The sequence below is a fragment of the Gavialis gangeticus genome, unplaced genomic scaffold, assembly GCF_001723915.1.
Source record: "Gavialis gangeticus isolate Ggan-Ray unplaced genomic scaffold, GavGan_comp1, whole genome shotgun sequence".
Lineage (NCBI taxonomy): Eukaryota > Metazoa > Chordata > Crocodylia > Gavialidae > Gavialis > Gavialis gangeticus.
The window spans coordinates 159,373,859-159,381,129 of NW_017729032.1; the positions used below are offsets into that span (position 1 = coordinate 159,373,859).

At 47.0% G+C, this 7,271-nt stretch overlaps 1 long non-coding RNA gene across 1 annotated transcript in view; it reads right to left on the reverse strand.

Annotated features, from left to right (window-relative positions):
* LOC109302435 overlaps positions 1–5,566 on the reverse strand; it is a 22,805-nt gene extending 17,239 nt beyond the window's left edge. The window contains exon 1 of the long non-coding RNA XR_002098769.1: positions 5,458–5,566. This is a non-coding gene — a long non-coding RNA (uncharacterized LOC109302435). The remainder of the gene's footprint in view (positions 1–5,457) is intronic.
* Between the last annotated feature and the right edge of the window lie 1,705 nt (positions 5,567–7,271).

Consider the following 7,271-nt stretch of genomic DNA (forward strand, 5'->3'; position numbering starts at 1 on the left):
GCACCTGCCTACAGGACTGCAAGCTCAGTCAGTCCTGGGGGTGCACTGTAGCTGTGGAGGGAAGCACCAGGCCCATGCACAGCTCAGGCAGGCTCCAGGGTGGGAGGAGGTGGAGGAAGATCAGGCTTGCCGCTTTTCTTGGGTGGAGCCTGCTTTCCTGGGCTGCTGCCAGGCTGCCTGCAGGGCTTCCTGTAGAGCTGTTGAGCTGCACAGAGCCTGGTGCTTCACTCTGCAGCTGTAGGGGTTGCAAACTAAAACTCCTCAGAGGAATTTTAATTTGCTGTGCCCCAAGTCATGTAAGGTACATTACATTGCCAAATTTCCTACAGTGGCTGGAATTAATGCGCAACATGCCACTGAGGTGTACAAACACTGACACCATTAAAGCACTGAAGAAGCATTTATCCCACTTTAAAGTGTGCACATGCACCCCTTGTTTCGTCTACACACTAGGGACCAGAACCTGCTCTGGGAAGGTAAGTGAGTCAGGGTTGCCTGTGTGTTTGGCTTGCTGAGGGTTGTTTAGTGGATTATGTGTTTGGGCGGGTGCTCTGAGTAGCTAAGAGGGCTGACTGTTGATTGATTGCTGCTTGGGTGTGACAAGAGGCCCTAACAAAGGGGCCAATCCAGGCTCAGGAGGGGCATGTAAAGAGATATTCCAAGTGACTAAGGGAGCAGCAAACCAGGAGAGCAAACAGGGCAGTTTGCAAGCAGTTCACAGGTCAGCTTGCTGCCCCCCTCTTTGAAGGGGAGCCTGTAAGGTAAGATTTTTTTCTGTCTTTTTTTTATATGTAATTAAGACTGACTCACCTACATAGTTTTATTTTAAGCAGCTGAAACTCAGCAGTTAGATCAATACATAAGCCTCTCATTTAACTAGAGTCCAGAGTGAGGGGGAGTTTGCTAGGGCATTTGCTTGGAAACTCGTTCTATCATACCTTTTTCACATGCCTTCACTGTAAGCTTTCTGAGAAGAAAGAGGTTTGCAGGGAAAAGGGCGTCCTTCAGGATCAAGGAATAGTAAACAGGCCAGCTACAGAGGAGTTTGCTAGGGAAGGTCTGCCTGGAAATAGAGGCAGGAGGTGAGAAGCAGCAGATTAGAAGACCCAGAGACGTGGCTGGAGGCGTGGGTGACTGGTGCCTCCCGAGTCTGAGGAGGCACCATATAACTGACTTGGGGGAGGTCTCCCAATGGCCAATTGCTGGTGAAACTGGAATTTCTGGTTTTGTGGCTGGTGCTTCCAGGGGGTGCATGGCTGATCTCAGGGGGTGCACATGCATCCATGTGCAACCCCTACACATTGCCAATGGCTGGAGGACCTCACAATCCCAGAGCCACTGCCACTTCCAGGTCTTCCTCTGCTTGCACCTGAAAGTGTCTGTCCAGGTAGGACCACACACCATTGAAGCTTACACCCAGGTCCTAGTTTGGTGCTACAGAAACTGCAGCTTGCAGTTTCTTTCTAGTGACAGCCAGGTGGGGGAGTGCCTGCGGTGTGAGTGTGCCTTCTGGTGGTGTCCCTCAGGGAGAAGGCAAGATAGCTACAGGAGGAGGAAGCAAGGCTTCAAAGCATCCTCTGCCATGAGGACTACATTGATTCCATGGTGGAGAAAACCTCCACCACTGTTCAAGAAGGACTGCCAGAGGCAGCGCTCAGAAAGGAAGAGGGCATGGACTCCTAGGAAGGTGGAATCTGGAAGATTGTGACCTCTGGCAGCAAGAACAAGTCGTCATCCCAATTTGCTGCAGTTTGACTGGAGAACTGATATAGAACCCTAGCAACAGAGGAGGAAGAGCAGATTCCATTGATGGAAGAGCCCAGGCCAGGAATCCCCAGGGTGGGGAGGATGGAGACCACTGTCATGAAGAAGAAGGAATGGGCAGTGGTGGTTGCAGACTCCTTTCTGCAGAGGAAGGATGGATCCATCTGGTGGCCTGAAATGTTGTCCTGGGAAGTCTTCTGCTTGCCTGGAGCCAGGGGCAATGTGTAGCCAGGCTGCACTCCCTGTGTGCAGGCAGGCAGGGGGAAGGTGGGAGTACCAGTGGCGCCCCCCCCCCCCCCAGCAAGTGCTGGCCGGGAAGTGGGGTGACCAGCAAAAGTGCTTGTGCCACTTCTGGAAGTGGTCGTGGAACTCCGGAAGTGGCGTGGCCACTTTTACTGTGAGTGAGATCAGCACCCTGGCCAGTGGGATCAGCCACTGGCGCACCCCCGTCCCCCAGCCAGCGGGATTGGCTGCCGGGGGACCCCTTCCCCCCCAGTTGCTGACTCAAGAGGCACCAGACACTCATGCCTGGAGCCTGGATCCAGGATGCCACAGAAGGATTGTTGAGATTTGTCCAATTCTCTGACTGCTACCGCATGTTGCTCATTTGCATGGGCACCAATGATATTACCCGGGTGACCCTGAGCAGATCAAGACTGACTACAGGACTCTGGGTCCAAGGGTGAAAGGGATGGGGGCACAGGTGGTGTTCTTTTTGATCCTTCCAGTCAAGGAGAAGGGCCTTGGCAGGAGTGGACGCATCCTGAAGATGAATGCATGGCTGTACAGGTGGTGTTGCCAGCTGGGATTCAGCTTTTTTGACCCTCGAATGTTGTTCCAAGAAGGATTGCTAGGTAGAGATGGGATTCACATGACAAAAAGAGTGAAGAACAACTCAGACAGGCTTGGCAACCTAGTGAGGAGGGCTTTAATATAGGTTTTCTTGGGGATGGAGATCAAAGCCCTGAGGTACGTGGGGAAGCAGGAAACTTGGAGGAAGCACAAGAAAAGGGTAACAGGGGAGGCCTTCTGATTCTTACTGAGAAAGTTGGGCAATCGGCTAGTTACTTCAAGTGTCTGTACATGAATGCACAGAGCCTGGGAAATGAGCAGGAAGAATTGGAAGTCTCTGCACAGTTATAGAACTATGATGTGATTGGAATAACGGAGACTTGGTGGGATAGCTTGTATGATTGGGGCACTGTCATGGATGGGTCCGAACTGTTCAAAAAGGACAGGAGGGGGAGAAGAGGAGGAGGAGTTGTGCTATATATAAAAGAGCTGTATGATTGGTCAGAGCTTCAGTATGGAACTGGAAATAGGCCTGTTGAATGTCTCTAGGTTAAGGATAGAGGGGACAGCAACAAGGGTGATGTAATGGTGGGTGTCTCCCATAAACCACCAGGCCAGGAGGGTGAGGTAGGTGAGACTTTCTTCAGGCAACTACCATAAATTTCCAAATCACAGGCCCTAGTTCTCATGGAGGACTTCGGTCACCCTGACATATATAGGAGGGTAATATAATAGTGTATTGGTGATCTAGGAAATTTTTGGAGAACACTGGAGAGAACTTCTTGGTATAAGAGTTGGAGAGACCAGGTAGGGGCTATGCTCTCCCTGTTCTGCTGCTCTCAAACAGGGAAGAATTGGTGGGGGATGTAGAAGTGGATGGCAGGTTGGGCAGCAGTGACCATGAGATGACTGAGTTCAGGATCCTGACAAATGGAAGAAAGGAGAGCAGCAGAACAAAGACCATAGACTTCAAAAGAGTGGACTTTGATTCCCCCAGGGAACTGATGGGCAGGATCTCCTGGGAGGCCTGTCTGAGGGGGAAAGAAGTCCAGGAGAGCTGGCTGTATTTCAAAGAAACCTTACTGAGGGTGCAGGAACAAACCATCCCAATGTCCAGGAAGAATAGCATGTATGGCAAGCGACCAGCTTGGCTTAACAGAGAGCTGTTTGAGCTTAAACACAACAAGGAAGCTTAAAAGAAGTTGAAACTTGGACAGATGTCTAGGTAGGAGGATAAGAGCATCGCTCAGGTATGCAAGGAGGAAATTAGGAAGGCCAAAGTGCAACTGGAGTTCTAGCTAGCAAGGGATGTAAGGAGTAACAAGATGGGTTTCTACAAGTATGTTAGCAACAAGAGGAAGGTTGGGGAAAGTTCGGGTCCCTTATTGAATGGGGGAGGCAACCTAGTAACATAATGATGAGGAAAAGGCTGAAGTCCTCAATGCCTTTTTTACCTCAATCTTCATGGGCAAGGTCATCTCCCAGACCACTGCGCTGGGCAGCACAGTTTGGGGAGAAGGTGAATAGCACTTACTGGTGAAAGAAAAGGTTAGGGTCTATTTAGAAAAGCTGGAGATGTACATGTCTATGGGGCTGGATGTAATGCATCCATGGGTGCTGAGGTTGTTGGCTGATGTGATTACAGAGCTGTTTGCCATGAGTTTTCAATCATAATGGCCATTGGGGAAGTCCTGGATAATTGGAAAAGGGCAAACATAGTGCCCATCTTTAATAAGGGGAAGAAGGAGGATCCAGAGAACTGCAGACCAGTCAGTCTCACCTCAGTTCCTGGAAAAATCATGAAGTAGGTCCTCAAGGAATCAATTTCTAAGCACTCGGAGGAGAAAAATGTGATCAGTCATCATGGATTCACCAAGAGCAGGTCAGGCCTGAACAATCTGATTTGCATTCTATGTTGTGATGACTAGCTCTGTGGATGCAGCGAAGCAGTGGACATGATATACCTTGACTTTAGAAAGGATTTTGATACTGTGTCCCACAGCATTTTTGCAAGCAAGCTAAGGAAGTATGGGTTGAATAATGAATGGACTGTAAAGTGGATAGGAAGCTGGGTGGTTCCTCGGGCTCAATGGGTAGTGATCAATGGCTCAATGTTTAGCTGGCAGCTGGTATCAAGTGGCATGACCCAGGGGCGGTTTTTGTTCAACCTCTTCATTAATGATAGGGAAGATGGGATGGAGTGCACCCTCAGCAAATTTGCGAATGACCATGTTGGGAGGAGTAGTAGGTTTGCTGGAAGGTAGAGCTAGGATTCAGAGCAACCTAGACAAATTGGAGGATTGGGCCAAAAGAAATCTTATGAGGTTCAACAAGGACAAGTGCAAAGTCCTGCACTTAGGATGGAACAATCCCAGGTACCACTACGGGCTTGGGGCCAACTGTCTAAGCAACAGCTCTGCAGAAAAGGATCTGGGGGTTGCAGTAGACAATAAGCTGGATATGAGTCAACAGTGGGCCCTTGTTGCCAAGAAGGCTAATGGCATACTGGGCTGCATCAGTAGTAGCAGCATTACAAGCAGACTGAGGTAAGTAATTATTCCCCTGTATTCTGCACTGATGAGACTTCATCTGGAGTACTGTGTCCAGTTTTGGGCCCCCCACTGTAGAAAGCATGTGGACAAATTGGAGAGAGTTCAGTGGAGGGCAATGAAATGATGTGGGGGCTGGGGCACATGACTTCTAAGGAGAGGCTGAGGGAACTGGTCTTATTTAGTCTGGAGAAGATAAGACTGAGGGGTGATTTAATAACAGCCTTCAACTACCTGAAGCAGGTTTGAAAGCAGATGGAGCTAGACTGTTCTCAGTGGTGGCAGATGAGACCACTGCTCCTTCTTCTGTCAAGTGCAGTGAGGGAAGTTTAGGTTGGATACTAGAAAAAACTTTGGTAAAGTACTGGAATGAGTTACCTGGAGAGGTCATAGAATCTCCATCCTTGGAGGTTTTTAACGCCCAGCTTGACAAAGCCCTGGCTGGGATGATCTAGTTGGGGATGGTCCTGCTTACAGCAGAGGGTTGGACTAGCTGACCTCCTGAGGTGCCTTCCAATGCTCATTTTCTATGATTCTATGAAATCTTTCAGTTTATAAAACAATCCAGTTAAATCAGCATAGCTGCTGTGTGCAGAGCAGCTTGTAGTCTGATTTTTCTTTTTTCTTTCTTTAAAAAAACAAAACAAAAAACTATAATAACATCCTCATACCATGCTTTGTGAATTCTTCATTTACTTGAAATAAGCAAAATGTGTGCACTAAATTATTACATTTGACTTGCTTCCATTTGCATGGCACAGTTTTCTGTGCACATGGCTATGGGCAAAGCTTTACTTTTGGAAATGTTTTCACCATGTCTGTCTGAACCTTTGTTTAATGTATTCTTTTAGTATGATTAGAACAGCCGTAGAATGCCATTTTTCTAGAATCCTGAATGTTTACTTCTGCAGGTAAGGTTATTATGGGTATGATGGAATGATGCCTTTAGTCAAGTGTAGATCTTATCTTCCCATGTAACAAGGTAGCCTAATGAAATGAGTTTTATTCAAAGACCTTGTCTCATAACACTTCAGGAAAACATGATAAATTGAATGATTCTTTTAGCAAATGCATCACACAAAGCACTGGCATATTGCTTATGAAGTTTAATTTTGTAATGGTTCATGGGGGATAATATACCTGCAGCCATTCCACTGGAATGAATCTTACAGGCTCATTACAAAAGCAGAAGTGTTGTTCCAAAATATTGCTGTTCTTGTTGAACGGTAGCTGGGATTCAGTGCAATTTGCATGTTTAACCTCTGAGGCATCATTGTATTGTGATTCTTAATTTTTTTCTTTTATTGTGCTGTTATTATGAACTAGCACAAAATACTCTACTATTTAAGTAGTAGGAGTCTTGGTTTTATAGTGGTTTCAGAGATGAAGTTTGGCAGACAAAGTTTTTAAGACTAGCAACTATTTACTGTTTTTAGATATTTTTACTAAACTAAAGTTTGGTTATTTAACAGTTATAAGAACGTAAAATAAATCAAAGGTCATTTGGAAGCAGTGTACCTGTATTCAGGGTGGTGCCAGGGCAGTCTAATTTGAACTTGCCTCCAAGCTAATTAGTCAACTTGCAATATCATGCAGATGCAGCTACACTGCTTAGAGGGCAGCCTGCCTGGAGCATTGTTTGAGGATGCACAATGAGGGCCCGTGCTGTTGACCATGTAGTCATGGCCTAAATGAGGTATTTATATGGCTCCATTTTGTACTGAGCTTAATCCTGTATTCCTGTATTTATCCCCTCAAAAACTGTGGAAGTGCTGTTGTTTCCATAGGGTAGATTGTGAATTGAGGCACAGCGCCTCATGTTCAGATCCATAAAGGGATGTAGTTGTTGAAATACCTATGTAGATATGGTTTAAGGATATGCCTTTGCTGATACTTAGGGGCGACTTAAAGATCATCCTGAACCAGTCCAAGCCATGTGAGCTGCATTTCCCCAGCTGCATGCTGCCATGTAGCCTCTCCCAAAGCCATTAAATTGAGTTCCATATTTCTTGGGCATGTCATTAGGATGTGCTCCCTGAACAAGGCCTGCTGGGAATCTGTCTGCAGATTATGTCTCTCTTTCCAAGTGACAGAAAACAAGAGGTGTGGTGTATAAGGGCCTGAAGATCGGAACAAGACATTGTGGGACTGTGGCTGGCGGACTTT